Here is a 15,271-nt window from a genome sequence, read left to right on the forward strand (position 1 = left end):
TTAGTTGACTGACCTATCCCCGTTTTCGAAATGCCCCTGTCACCGATCCATCTACTCATCACTTGAGGGGAACCAAGGTCTACTCCTGCCACACAGGAATAGGTGCCCAACCTGTATCATGGCAATTTTTATCTTCTATACATGAATTTAGGGCAATTATATTATATATATATATATATATATTTATTCTAATATTTATCTATATGATTAAATAGAAGTACATAAAAGTAGATTTATTTCATAATATTTTCTAAACAAGCTTATTAAAAGCTTCATAGACGTCGCTTTGACTTTACATATGTTTGTAATTGATTGATAGCTTAGAAACTTCATCAACAAATTAACTACGTATTGGTAGCTTGCAGAACAAGCTAACTGTGTAGCATACATATAGAAAACTTACCTTGCAAGTTAAGATACATGTCTTACAAAGTTAACGTGTTTTGGAGGTCCTATAGAACATTGCTATATAGTTTATATTTAAAAGTATATATGGAGGCAAGAGTAAAGCCTTCTTCATTCTTGTCAATATCTTTCTAGTCTTTAGTTTTGTTTCAAGTCTTTTTAGTCTTCTTGTCTTTGGCAATACCCATTCTAATTTAATACCATATCATCTTTAAGTGACTTTTTAATTCTTTTGAATGACACAAGAGTTCATTAAAGATTTCTTTCTTTAAGATTCATATCTTTGATAATTTGATAAGAATACTAACTTACTATTTATATCTTATTTTAAAAGTGAGTAAATTATCCCACTTCTATTGTTGTGTTTTAAAGGTTATGGATTACCTACCTTTAAACAAACAATCTTATTTTTTAACACTGATTTTTTTCTTAAAAAGAGTAGATTACCTCTCTTTGTAGAAATTTTCATTTAATATTAGAGATTGCAAATTACTCTCTTCTAATTTAACTTTTTGAATTTGTTTGAGTTGTCTATGGAAGAAAAGATTATGGATGCTACTCTGTCATGGACATACATTGGAAGATTCTTTGAATATTCTTCTAGAATATTCTCTAAAGATTCTCTAAAGATTCCTTTAGAAGGTTCTAGAAGATTCTTAGAATATTCCCTAAAGATTCTGTTAGAAGGTTCTAGAATATTCTTAGAAGGTTGTAGAATATTCTGATAGATTCTAATAAGTGGCTCGAGAAGCTTCCTATTCAGTAGTATATATAGGAGTCGAGGCTGAAGGGTTCTTCAGTCTCGACAACACATCTCTTGGAGTTCTAGCTCACCTTTCTGGTGTTGTTCTTGTACTCATTTGTTTAATCTAGTTCTACCACTTCTTCTTGAACTTCTTGTTAGATTTCAAGTCTGTATTTTGGTGTCCGTGACAGTTTGTCGAGCCTGCATTTTCACTGGTATCAGAGCTAGTTCCTTCTTGTTAGAGAGTGGATTACCCCTCTTCTTGAAGGTGTGCTAGTGTTTTAGAGGTTGCGGATTACCCTCCTCTAAACTGATATCTCTTCTTTCTCAATATTGGAGCCTTATTCTTCTTGGAGAGAGTGGATTACCCCTCATCTTGGAGTCTTAAGGCGTTTTAGAGGTTGCGGAGTACTCTCCTCTGAACCAATATTGTCCTCTTGTCAAAACTCTTTTTTCTTCTTTCTGAAGGTTAGCCGAAGGTTAAGATGTTAAAATGGCTGAAAGTTTGGAATCCAAACTAGACGCCATCATAAATGCTCTTGCCTCGTTGTCACATAGGACAACAGAGATCGAAGGAGTCATGGTAGGACTCCATAACAATGGAGCATCTGGGATAGCGCCATCTAAAGCATATCAGCCTCAAACTTCTGCGCCAGAAGAAGCAGTTCTACCTCCATTTCAACAAGATCGAGTAGTCCTACAACGAAAGGAGCCTCGAGTTAGTCTTCCGGATAAGTTTGATGGAACTCGTTTCGAGTTTCGAGGTTTTGTCAAGCAAATCAGGTTGATAACAATTTTACAGCCCGAACGTTATTCGACGGAGGAAACGCGTATTGGGCTTGTTGGAACCTTGCTTACAACACAAGCTCTGTCTTGATTTACTCCCTTGTTCGAGAAGCGATCGCCAATCTTGAGCAACTTTGAAACGTTCTTGGAGGCGTTTGCAGAAGCATTTGGCGAGCATGATAAAGTTCGATGGGCTATAACAAAGATCCGATCGCTACGACAAGGAACACGCTCTACATCAGTCTATGCCTCGGATTTCAGACAATTGGCAAGTGATATTAATTGGGGTGAAGAGGCGTTGGTGAGTCAGTTTTATTGGGGCTTGAAGGATGATGTGAAGGACTTGCTGTTATCTCTTCATGATCCTCAAACGCTCAACGAAGCTATTAGCCAAGCTGTAAAGTGTGATAATCACCTATTCCAGCGTCGCCAAGACCAACGTCCAAGACACCAAATGACTCGTTACGACGTGACTATGTCTGCAAATAGCTTAAACTCACATTCGGAGGCAACAGACATGCAAATTGACATGGCGCGTGTCCGATCTCTTACTCCAACAAAGAAGAAACGGCGTATGGAGGAAGGGTTATGTTTGTACTGTGGAGAAGAAGGTCACAAGGTTGGAAATTGCCCAAAGAAGCAAAATTGGCACCCTGTCAAGACTAGAAGTGCGATGATTCCGGAAAACGACGACGCCCAGCCACAGTAGGAACCGTGCGACTGGACAATCTAATATCACGACAACAATCAGGTTCCTCCTTCTCTGTCCAACCTGCCCATTGTTTTACAATTCCTTTGTTTTTAGGCCCTCAAAAACAAAAAACTTTAGCTTTATTGGATTCGGGGGCATCTACTTGTTTTTTAGATGAAGAGTTTGCTAAACGCCACAAGATCCGTTTAGTACAGAAGTCCAAACCTGTTCACGTAGAGGTGATAGATGGACGACCCTTATTGTCAGGCAACATTACCCACGAATCAGAACCTATAGAAGTGGTGTTTAAGGACCATAGTAGTCACGTTATTTTTAATATTATTAGAACCCCATCAAGCCCTGTTATCCTTGGTCTTTCTTGGTTAGAAGATCATAATCCGTCCATTGATTGGAGGCTACGAAGGATAACATTTCCTGAAAAAAATAATAATAAACCTGTTGGTAGAACCTACATGAAGAAATCCATGTTTATTGCAGCGAGAGCGTTCCTAAGATCGTCCAAGGAAGGCGCACCATTTGTCATTTATGCAGCTCCAACTAGCGGCGAGAATATCTCAACATCGAATATACTAGAGCAATATAGGGATTTTGAAGACGTGTTTCAGAAGAAGAACGCCGATATACTGTCGGAACATCGACCATATGATTGCACCATAGACTTAGAGGAAGGAGCGCAACCACCTTTTGGTCCAATATACAACCTATCGTAGACGGAGTTGGCAGAATTGCGGAAGTACATCGATGAGAATCTAGCCAAGAATTTTATTCGACATTCAAAGTCGCCAGCTGGAGCACCAATCCTATTCGTGAAGAAAAAGGATGGCTCACTGCGGATGTGCGTGGACTACCGAGGACTCAACAAGGTGACCAAGAAAAATCGCTATCCCTTACCTTTGATCTCCGGCCTCTTAGATCAACTTGGACGTGCAAGGATTTTTACAAAGATTGATTTAAGAGGAGCCTACAACCTTGTGCGAATCAAAGAAGGAGATGAACGGAAGACAGCCTTTCGTACAAGGTATGGCCATTTTGAGTACAATGTCATGCCTTTTGGTCTTACCAATGCTCCAGCGGTCTTTCAGCATATGATGAACGACATCTTTCGGGAGTACCTCGATGACTTTGTTGTCATCTATCTGGATGATATTTTGATATTTTCCAAGAATGAAGAAGAACATGAGAAGCACGTTTGTTTGGTTCTTGAAAAACTACGCGAACGAGGACTCTACGCCAAGTTGGAGAAGTGTCAATTTCACCAGAATGAGATGGAATTTTTGGGCTTCATTGCGACTACAGAGGGCTTGAAGATGGATCCAAAAAAGGTAGAAGCAATTATATCTTGGGAAGTTCCGAAGACGGTTAGAGATGTTCAGTGTTTTCTTGGATTTGCTAACTTCTATCGGATCTTCATCAAGAATTATTCTCAAGTTGCTGCACCACTCACGCGTCTAACAAGCAAAGACAAGCTCGAATGGGGATCACAAGCAGCAAAAGCATTTCAAGATCTCAAGACGGCATTTACTACGGCTCCAATCTTGATACACCTTGACTTTGCAAAGGCTTTCTATTTAGAGACCGATGCTTCAGATTTTGCTTTGGGAGCTGTGCTTTCACAGATGGGCATAGACAAGAAGCTTCACCCAGTTGCGTTCTATTCACGGAAGTTCTCTGCTGCTGAGATCAACTACGAGATCCACGACAAAGAGCTGCTTACTATAGTGGATGCCTTCCAAGAGTGGCGTCACTTCCTCGAAGGAGCTGCACATCCAGTGACTGTTTATACGGACCACAAGAATTTGGAGTACTTCATGACAGCTCGAATTTTGAATCGTTGTCAAGTTCGATGGAATATGTCTCTATCACGATTTGACTTTATTATCACCTACCGCCCTGGAAAACAGCAAGGATTATCTGACGCATTATCGAAGAGATCGTATCTTGCGCCAAAGGCTGGAGAAGCAGCGTTTGATCAACAATGTACAACATTGTTGAAACCAGAAAAATTCAAGATTTTTGCTACTGTTGCAACTATCGATGACGGCTTCCTCAGCGAGGTACGTACTGCGACCATTGAGGATTCTATAGCTCTTGACATCAAACAACGTGTCGATAATGACAAGTTTAAGGTGGAGGGAGATCTTCTGTATTTTGAGGAGCGGTTGTATATCCCGAAAGGACCAACTCGACTCCGAGTACTTCAATCTCGCCACGACTTTCCAGCTGCGGGACATTTTGGATTCAACAAGACTTTGGAGCTCATTTCACGAGATTTTTGGTGGCCCCAAATGTGGAAGGATGTGAAGGAATTTGTCCTTTCTTGTGATGTTTGTTCAAGATCCAAGATCCCTCGACATCGTCTGTATGGACTTCTCCAGCCATTGCCTATTCCGCACCGACCATGGTCTTCAGTTTCTATGGACTTCATTACGGACCTACCGCCATCGAATTCATTTGACAGCATCTTTGTTGTGGTAGATCGATTTACCAAGATGGCGCATTTCGTGCCTTGCAAGAAAACATCGTCAAGTGAAGACACCGCAAGACTCTTTCTTAATAACATATATCGTTATCATGGCCTACCAGATGATATCGTGTCGGATCGAGGTACTCAGTTTGTATCCAAGTTTTGGAGGTCCCTCTTTGAGATATTGAAGGTGGATATTAAGCTCTCTTCGGCTTTTCATCGTCAAACTGACGGTCAAACGGAGCGGGTGAATCAAGTTTTGGAGCAATATTTACGATCCAGCATCAACTATCAACAAGATGATTGGACTGCATATCTACCGCTTGCTGAGTTCGCATACAACAACACTTTTCATGCGTCAACTCAACAAACACCATTCTTCTCCAACTACGGATACCACCCCAAGCTCGATTTATTGAGTTCTTCAGCAAATAACAACCCAGCAGCTGAAGGATTTGTGAAGCAACTATCGGAGCTTCAAGCGACGTTGAAGCTTCAATTGCAATCTGCCCAAGAGAGTTACAAGGCATCTGCAGATAAATATCGAAATGAGGCGCCTACTTTTAAAGTTGGAAGTAAAGTATGGCTTCTTCGACGGAATATCAAGACCAAGCGGCCATATGACAAATTGGACTATCGGAGATTAGGGCCATTTGTTATCGAGAAGCAGATCAATCCGGTGGCATATCGTCTGGAGTTACCAGCTACTATGAAGGTACATCCAGTCTTTCACGTGTCTTTGTTGGAACCTTATCGAGAATCAGCTTTTCTCCAAAGAGTACAAAGTCCGCCACCAAGTATCGAAATTCAAAACCATGAGGAATACGAGGTGGAAAAGATACTAGATTCACGGCGTAATAGGAGAAAATTGGAGTATTTAGTGCATTGGAGTGGATACGACATCAATGAACGAACGTGGGAGCGTGCCGAAAATCTTGCCAATGCACCAAAAAAGGTACAAGAATTTCATCAACGATATCTTCATAAACCTAAGCCGATTCAACGATAGCTTCTTGCTGAAGCTTGCTCATCAAGTAGCATAAAAAGGGGGGAGGGCACCTCCAAAACCCATAGTTCGATAGTGTAGAACTTTGTTAGCAACTATAGTTTGCTCTCATCATTTTAGCCTTTGGACATGGATAGTCAAGATACTACACTTGTTATGTCATCTCAAGCGACTAGCTCACGAAGACGACTGCGAGATGAAGAACCGCCTGCACCACGACGACGCCGGAGGATACCGAGCAACAGATCGCTAGTAATTGTATTTGAGGTCGAGCCTGCCTACGACGGTCAGCCAGAAGGTGTGTTTGGAGGACAGTTTCACAATGAAGACACAGAAGTCCACGCTTGGTCAGAGGTTGAAGGTGTTGGTCACTACCGTTGGCTCCAAGGGCCGATGAATCATTTGCCTCGCGAACAACAATTGGAATTCATAGCGGATGTGATGCGACAGATTTTCATTTTCTTGCGTTGGTATTGACTGATAACAACATTGTTTCTCAGAGACCTCGAAGTTAGAAGAGGAGGTGATGTCATGGACATACATTGGAAGATTCTTCGAATATTCTTCTAGAATATTCTCTAAAGATTCTCTAAAGATTCTTTTAGAAGGTTTTAGAAGATTCTTAGAATATTCCCTAAAGATTCTATTAGAAGGTTCTAGAATATTCTTAGAAGGTTCTAGAATATTCTGATAGATTCTAATAAGTGGCTCGAGAAGCTTCCTATTCAGTAGTATATATAGGAGTCGAGGTTGAAGGATTCTTCAGTCTCGACAACACATCTCTTGGAGTTCTAGCTCACCTTTCTGGTGTTGTTCTTGTACTCATCTGTTTAATCTAGTTCTGCCACTTCTTCTTGAACTTCTTGTTAGATTTCAAGTCTGTATTTTGTGTCCGTGACATACTCTCAGTGAAAGTGAGAATAAATTTACAACTATTGAAGATTTTCATTAGCTTATCAACATTCTAAAAGTTAAAATCTTAGATATTTTCAACATTAATTATAGAAGTATTATTTCTATACCTATTGAAAAAGTTCAAAGTTTGCATGAAGAAGTTGTGTAATTGAAGGAAGGAAGTAGATTGATTTTACAATCAAATCCAAAAAGTTTTGCTTTTACAAGTATGATAGAAATAAGGATTAGTATGCTTGAGAAATTTGATAGAATAAGATCAAAATTTTTAGGATTTTTGCAACAGGTTAAGTTCTATCTAAGATTGCATCCTTCTAATACCTTGATGGATTTACTCAAGTCAGATTCATAGGCACATTTCTATCAAAAAGTGCCCTCTTTTGATTTTCACCTTTAATAAAAAAAAGATTTGCAATTCTTTTATAATTTGAATTCATTCCTAAAATTGTTTAAGACCACATTTTGACAAAGTGATCGAGAATGAATAGGAGAGACCAAGCTCTTATCTTTATGGCAAAGATCATTATTAGACACTATATATGCTACTGAATTCCAAAACCTTGTTTGCTACATAAAATAGAATGACAAAGTCTTTATCAATCAATTTCAATATGAATTAAAGGATAGTATCAAAGATTTATTATTGAAAATATTGAAAGCAAAAACTTTGCAATAATTTGTTGTTCAAGCCATTACATGTTATAATTGATTATTTGAAAGATATCAAGAATAAAGACTTGGCTTGAGAGGAATAAGTCAAATAATGATGGCAGCTCTTAAGTTTTTAGAAACTTATTCATCAAGGCCAAAACTAATACAAATTGATACGGTACATTTTAAACTCCTTACAGAATGAAAAAAAACTCAACAACATCAAGAGGACTAATGCTTATATTATGGAAAAGCTAAATATACTACTCAATATTATCAAAAAAAACAATGCAATTACAAAATGAAAAGTATGGTTGCCAAAGAAGATAATGTGTTGAAAAACGAATTTTTCTAGCTACAATAGAAATTATGTGGCTGAAATCTTACATGACTCTTAGTAAAGATCATATTCTCTTTTCAAATCCATCACCTTTTTTTTATAATAGAAGTTTATTTAGGACCAAAAAATCACAAAGTCTTAATTTTGTTAGATTTAGAAGCCTCAGCTTGTTTTATAGATGAAGATTTTATCAAAAAATAAGAAATATTGTTAGTCAAAAAAACTAAATCCATATATGTAAAGGTCATAGATGATCGTTTGTTATTTTTTGGAGGTATTATGCATGAGATTGTTCTTTTAGATATAAAAATTAAAGATCATAATAGCATAATAATATTTAATGTAATAAGGTCTCAGTTTGATCTGAATATTTTAAGATTATCTTAATTAAAAAAGTATAAAATTTAAATAGATTGAATTTCTTGCAATCTTAATTTTTTTCATATTTTAATCCAAAATTCCATTAATTAAGTAGAAATACATAAGTTTAATATAGCCAAATTCTTATAGATAGGTGCAAGAACTTTCATACATGTTGCAAAAGTAGGAGCATCTTTTGTTAAATGTATCATGCCTATTTTTGATGGTGGAAAGACATTAAATCATATTCTTAGTCAGTATTAAGATATCTAAGAAAATTTTGAAAAATAAATACAAATATCCTTCTAGAATAATGTCTTTATGATTGTTCCATCAATTTTTAAGAAAGAGCTCAACCACCATTTTGACTAATCTATAGCCTATCACAAAATAAATTGACTGCATTCAAAGAATATATTCATAAAAATTTGATTAAAAATTTTATATTCTATTTTAAATATTTAGTCAGAGCTTTTATTTTATTTATGAAGAAAAAAGACGGATCCTTATGAATGTATATGGATTATCCAAGATTCAACAAGATCACCATTAAGAATAGATATCTTCTACCTTTCATTTTAAGACTTCTTGATCAACTCAATCAAGCAAATATCTATACAAAAATAGACCTATGAGGAGTTTATAATTTGATATATATTAAAAAAAGAGATGAATAAAAAATTATATTTTGAATTATGTATGGATATTTTGAATATAATATCATGCCTTTTGGATTCACAAATGTACTAGTTACTTTTCAACATCTAATAAATGATGTCTTTCATAAGTTTTTTTTGATGATTTTATTATCTATTATTTAGATGACATCTTAATTTACTCTAAAAAAAAAGAAGAATATAAAATTCATATTCGTCATGTATTACAAAAACTTAGAAATGCAAGATTATATGCCAAGTTAGAAAAGTGTATATTCCACACTATTCAAGTTGACTTTGTAGGATACATTATTTCTAATATAGGACTAATGATAGATCTGAAAAAGATCTAAATTATTATGGTTTGGAAGATTCTAAAAACAATAAGAGATGTACAATGCTTTTTGGGCTTTGCCAATTACTATCAAATCTTCATCAAGAATTTTTTATAAGTTGTAACTCTACTTGTACGTTGTCATATTGTAAATGCTTATAGAATGTAAAAATTAGTTAAAATATATTTTGTGTTCATAAGTCTTGATATATGTTAAAATGGTTAATAAATTAATTTAAAGAGACTAGATATAAGAAACTTTATTTTAAATTTTATTTATTTTTATTATAGTATTTTAATTATATAAGATTTAGATATTTAATATAGAGCTTTAAGAGAAGGTAGAAGCCTAAAGATGAAAATCTAAACTATTAAGAGGCTTATGGGAAGGGATGAAATCAAGACATGGTCGGATGAAGAGAAAAGATAAAGATCTTTATTCCTATTGGTTGAAGGCTATATCCAATGGACATTCAGCAGGCTGTGTGCAACCATAACAAGGTTTTTGGTGACTTTAAAAAGAGAATTTGAGAATCAAAAGTAAGAATTGTAAGATTTAGGATTTGGATTATAATTTGTATACAAATTTTAAAGGATTTGGAATCAAGGTGATGAAATTATAGTCGTTTAAAGTTAAGGTGTCTTTTTAAGACATATTATTGTTGCTTTAAAGATATGAAGTGTTTTATGATAGATTTTGGAGATCAAAAGGTGCGGCCGCAAGGATAATTTTAAGATCTACATCTTTTGTGAAGAAATTTTTGCATTTAGAGTTTGTATAAAGAAATTATATAATATTGAAGACATCACTTGTGATTCAAAGGCAATAAGTGAGTTGTTTTGTTGAGTAATGGTTGGAGCCATATCTTAAGTCTCTAAATGAATTTTTAGCTAAAAATTTCTTAAAATATATGTTATTGAATTAAAAAGCTATATATCAAAATTTTATGGTATTTAAATACTTAATTTGTGAGATATGAAGAAATTTGCATATATGTATATGTAAGCAAGGATTTGAAGCAACTATTAGAGTTTTGGCAATATCTCAAGATTTGTAATGAATTTATAGTTGAAATTTGTTTCGGTAGTTTTTAAAAGTACATCAGTACTTTATATAAAATTTGGATTTGTTTGAATGGTCCAGCCATGAGATATGAGCTATTGAAGTTTAGAAAGAATTTACCTTAAGGATATACAAGTTTTTTATAATATTTTTATCACATTTTTTAACATCTTTGGTACTTAAGACTCATGTATTAATATAATTGTCCCTATAGAGACAATTTTATATATAGACTTGATGTTTTCTTTATCTAGAGGCTTGATTGAGAATTTAGTGATAGCGAAAAGCCTAATGCTCTCTTAAGGTAAATTCTCTCTACCACAACAATATTTGACTTCTAAAGACAAATTTGAATTGAATGAAGAAGTCAAAGCATTGTTTGATACTTTAAAAATAGATTTTTTTTTTTTTTTTTTTTTTTAATCAATTTTTTATCATGTTGAATTTTTAAAAATATTTTTTTATAGAAACAGATGTATCAGACTTTCTTTTGGATGCAGCATTGTCACAAATAGAAGCAAATGACAAACTCCATCTTATAGCTTTTCATTCTAAATTTTTTTTCAAAAGTTGAGATAAATTATGAGATCCATCACAAAAATTTCTTTACAATCATAGATATGTATTAAGAATGGCATTGTTATTTAGAAGGTGCCTTGAATCCAAACGTTGTTGTTGTGATGTAATACGATTATATAGTGAAATTATAATCAAAATTGAATTTCTAATTAATATCTAATTATCTTTATTCAATTATAATTTGAGGTGTCTAAACATGGCTTTTATGAAAGCCTCTTAGATTATTTTCTTATCCTAATAGTTAGTAAGTTAAAAGTTAGTTAGTAATTTTACCTTCTAGGTTGTAGAGACTCTTCTACTACCTTAGAAAGACCATAAATTGATAAAATCAGGTTAGAAGAGGTAAATAATTAGTATAGTTGGTACTAGGAATAAGTTGAGAGTATGGGTGGACTAAAAAAATCCTTAGAATAGGTTAAATTGATACCCGGGGGTCGGCCATTTGTGAGACATGGTCAAAATCAGACCTCTAGCCACAATAACGATGGCTTAGGACAAAATAGGGATTCATTTGAAGATCGAAGGATAGAATTTAAGAGCTAGCTTGAAGTTCTTTCCAAAGACATAAGGATTATTTTTGGAAGGTTTTTGAAGACTTAGAAATTATTTTTGAAAGTCAAGGTTTATATTGGTGATTTGGATTTTATATAATATAATTAGGGCTAGCAATTTTAGCTAGTTCATACAATTGGTGTAACATCTATAGTTAAAAATTTGGTACTGTTTGGATTATTAGGTGTGCTAAGTATATACAAAATTTTATAATAATATAATGATGTGGTTTAGAGATATCTAGTTTTTAGAACAAAAAGATTTTAGAAGTTGGCAGTTTGAGTTTGGATAGGACTTCTGTGATATTTGGAGATCTACAGGTTGGATCAAGGTGAAATATGGCATATTATTGAAGGACTTGAAGATCAATCTGCACACCAATTTTGAGTCAAAGTTAACGATTGGAAAAGAAGAAATCACTGCTAGGATTTCTACTTTACTTTTCAAGTTAGCAACTGAGTGACATTAGTGCAATTTTTGGAGGTTTTTTCACAATTTGTAAGTTGGATTGGGCTAAAAATTTTTAAGCATGTAAAAGACTTACATTGAAAATGGCATGCAAAATTTTATATCAAGTAGATGGTCAAATTGGATGTTACTACTTGTTAAAGTTCACTGATTAGGATTCGAGCTTATAAGAAAAATCTAATTTGCTTAAATATGAAAGTAACAAGGTAATTGGGATTAATGTATGGTTAAGACTACTAGAAAGAGCTTTTTTTTAGAACTTTTGAATTAAAATTCAGATTATATTCTTCTTGTATTGATGAAATCTATTAGGATTTCTTGGATACTTGTGAAATACATCCTCACCTTCCACAACTAGGTGCCTGGTGTATTTTCGAACAAGAAATTATGTAATACAACATCGTTTGTATAAATTACAAGAACCTGAAGTATTTCATATCAACACGTATTTTGAATCTTTGCCAAACTTGTTGAAATTGGTCTTTATCAAGATTTCATTTCAAGATTACTTATTGATCAAAAAAAAAAAAATAAAAAAAATAAAATAAAAAATGTTTGAAGCTTTTTTTAGACATTCTTATCTTGTATTAAAAGAAAGAGATACATCTTTTAATCAACAAAGTATAATTTTCTTGAAGTCAAAGTATTTTTATATTCTAGCAATAAAATCAATATTATATATTGAATCAATCTTAGTCAAGAAAATTCAATCAAATATGTCCTTTGATCATCTTTTCTATGATATCAAGAATAATTCTTCTAAATTTCATAGTACTTCTAAGTTTGAATTCAAAAACAACCTTTTCTATTTTGAAGGATAATTATACATTCCAAAAGGTGAAGTATGATTATGTATTCTTTAAGCTTGTCATGACTTTCCAATAGCTAGATATTTTGGATACAATAAGACTTTGGAGCTAACATTGAGAGAATTTTGGTAGCTTCAAATGTAGAAGGCAGTCAAAGACTTTGTACAATCATGTGATATTTTTTCAGGATCCAAAATTCCTCTCCATCAATCTTATGGACTTCTTCAATCATTATATATTCAAAAACAACTATGGTTTTTTTTTTTTTTTTTTTTTTTTTTTTTTCTATAGATTTTATCATAAATCTTTCAATCTTAGATTCGTATGATTCTATATTTGTGGGAGAAGATTATTTTACTAAGATGGTATATTTTGTATAATATATAAAATCTATCTTGGATGAAGAAATGGCCAAGTTTTTTTTAAAAAAATATCTATTGCTATCATAGATTACCTAAGAATATTATATCAGATAGGAAGATTCAATTTATATCAAGATTTTGAAGAATCCTTTTAAAATTCTAAAGGTGGATATAAAGCTCTCTTTAGCTTTTTATCCTCAAATTAATGGACAAAAAAAATGGATGAATCCAGTTCTGGAGTAATATTTGAAATGTACCATCAATTATCATGAAGATGATTCAATAACTCTTTTGTTATTATTAGAATTTATATATAATAATTTAGTTTATTCTTCTATTTAACAAACATTTTTTTTTTTTTTTTTTTTTTTTTTTTTTTTTTAATCAATTATGGTTATCATCTATAACTTCATATTTTTGACTTTTCAATAGTTGATAATCCTATGGCAAAAGATTTGACAAATGTTTTGTTAGAATTATGTGCAATAATAAAGAAATAGTTAAAAGAAGCTCAAGAATAACAAAAGATCAATATCGATGCCTATTGCAAGGAATAACTACAATTCAATGTGGATGACAAGTTATGGTTACTTCATTGTAATATTAAGACTATTTATCTTTATAACAAGTTGGACTATTATAGGCTTTGACCTTTTCTTATTTGTGAATAAGTCAATCTTGTTGCTTATTGATTATCTCTACTAGAATCTATGAAGAATCATCCAATATTTTACGTATCTTTTTTTGAGCTATATAAGGTAGTGAATATCTCAAGAAGAAGACAAATGTCACTTCTTCCTACAGAAGTGAATAATAATTAAGAGTTTGAAGTGGAAGAAGACTTTGATTCAAGGAGACATCAAAATAGGTTAGAATATCTTATTCATTGGCATTGATATGATATAAGTAAATGCACATAGAAGCTAATAAAGAATCTTGTAAATGTAGCAAAGAGAGTTGAGGCTTTTTATTGATGTCATCTATTAAAACTAAAATAAAGAATAGCAAATTTTTACTATAAAAGAAATAAGATTTAAAGAAGATAGCATTCTATCTTTTATCCTTGTTTGTAGCTTTTATATATTTTTGACATTAAAAAGATGGTGAATCAACAATCAACAGATTCAATTCAAGAGCTTTCATTTGTTGACCTTCTAGATGAGACATTACAATTGTTACAACCTTCAAGTCAACATAATTGAGATGAAGATCCAAAAGAATGACATATCTTACCTCAAATAGATGGAAAAATACAATGTGTTTGATATCACAAACTTGGATGAGACTTTTGATGTTTGGTGATTTTATTAGAGATAGAAACAACCCTTGATAGTGTTCCAAATATTTTATTTGAAGGAAGTTCTAAAGACCTCAACAATGATCAAATAGTAGGATGGTCTTCTTGCTATGATATGGGGCATTATCAATGGCTGAAAAGACCTATCAACTATCTGTGAAGAAGACAAAGATCAAAATATGTGACAAATATAATTTCCCACATCTTAGATTTTTTCAACATATGAAGTCTGTTCCTTGTGGAACTTGGTTGTAGAAGGAGAATTAATGTTATGGACATACATATTTATTTTAAAATTTTCTTATATGATTAAATAGAAATAAATAAAAGTATATTTATTTCATAATATTTTCTAGATAAGCTTTTTAAAAGCTTCATAGATGCTGCTTTGACTTTATATGTGTTTGTAATTGATTGGTAGGTTAGAAACTTGATCAATATCTTAACCATGTATTGATAGCTTGCAAAAAAAGCTAACTTTGTGGCATACATATAGAAAACTTACCTTACAAGTTAAGATATGTGTCTTGCAAAGTTAACATGTTATGGAGGTCCTATAAAATATTGCAATATTATCATGTAGTGTGATTTGTAATCCAAAAATACATGGAATATCTACCTATAGAGATTTTAGTTTTAACTTATTGGCTAAGCTTCAATAAGTGATTTATTCCACCTTTAATTTATAGAAATATTCTTGGCTCCCAAAATCTCTTTTTTTTATATAAAATACCTAAATTATAGAAAAATCCTTCAAAACATATTTTTTT

This window comes from Physcomitrium patens, chromosome 6, assembly GCF_059467195.1.
Source record: "Physcomitrium patens ecotype Gransden chromosome 6, ASM5946719v1, whole genome shotgun sequence".
Classification (NCBI taxonomy): Eukaryota; Viridiplantae; Streptophyta; class Bryopsida; order Funariales; family Funariaceae; genus Physcomitrium; species Physcomitrium patens.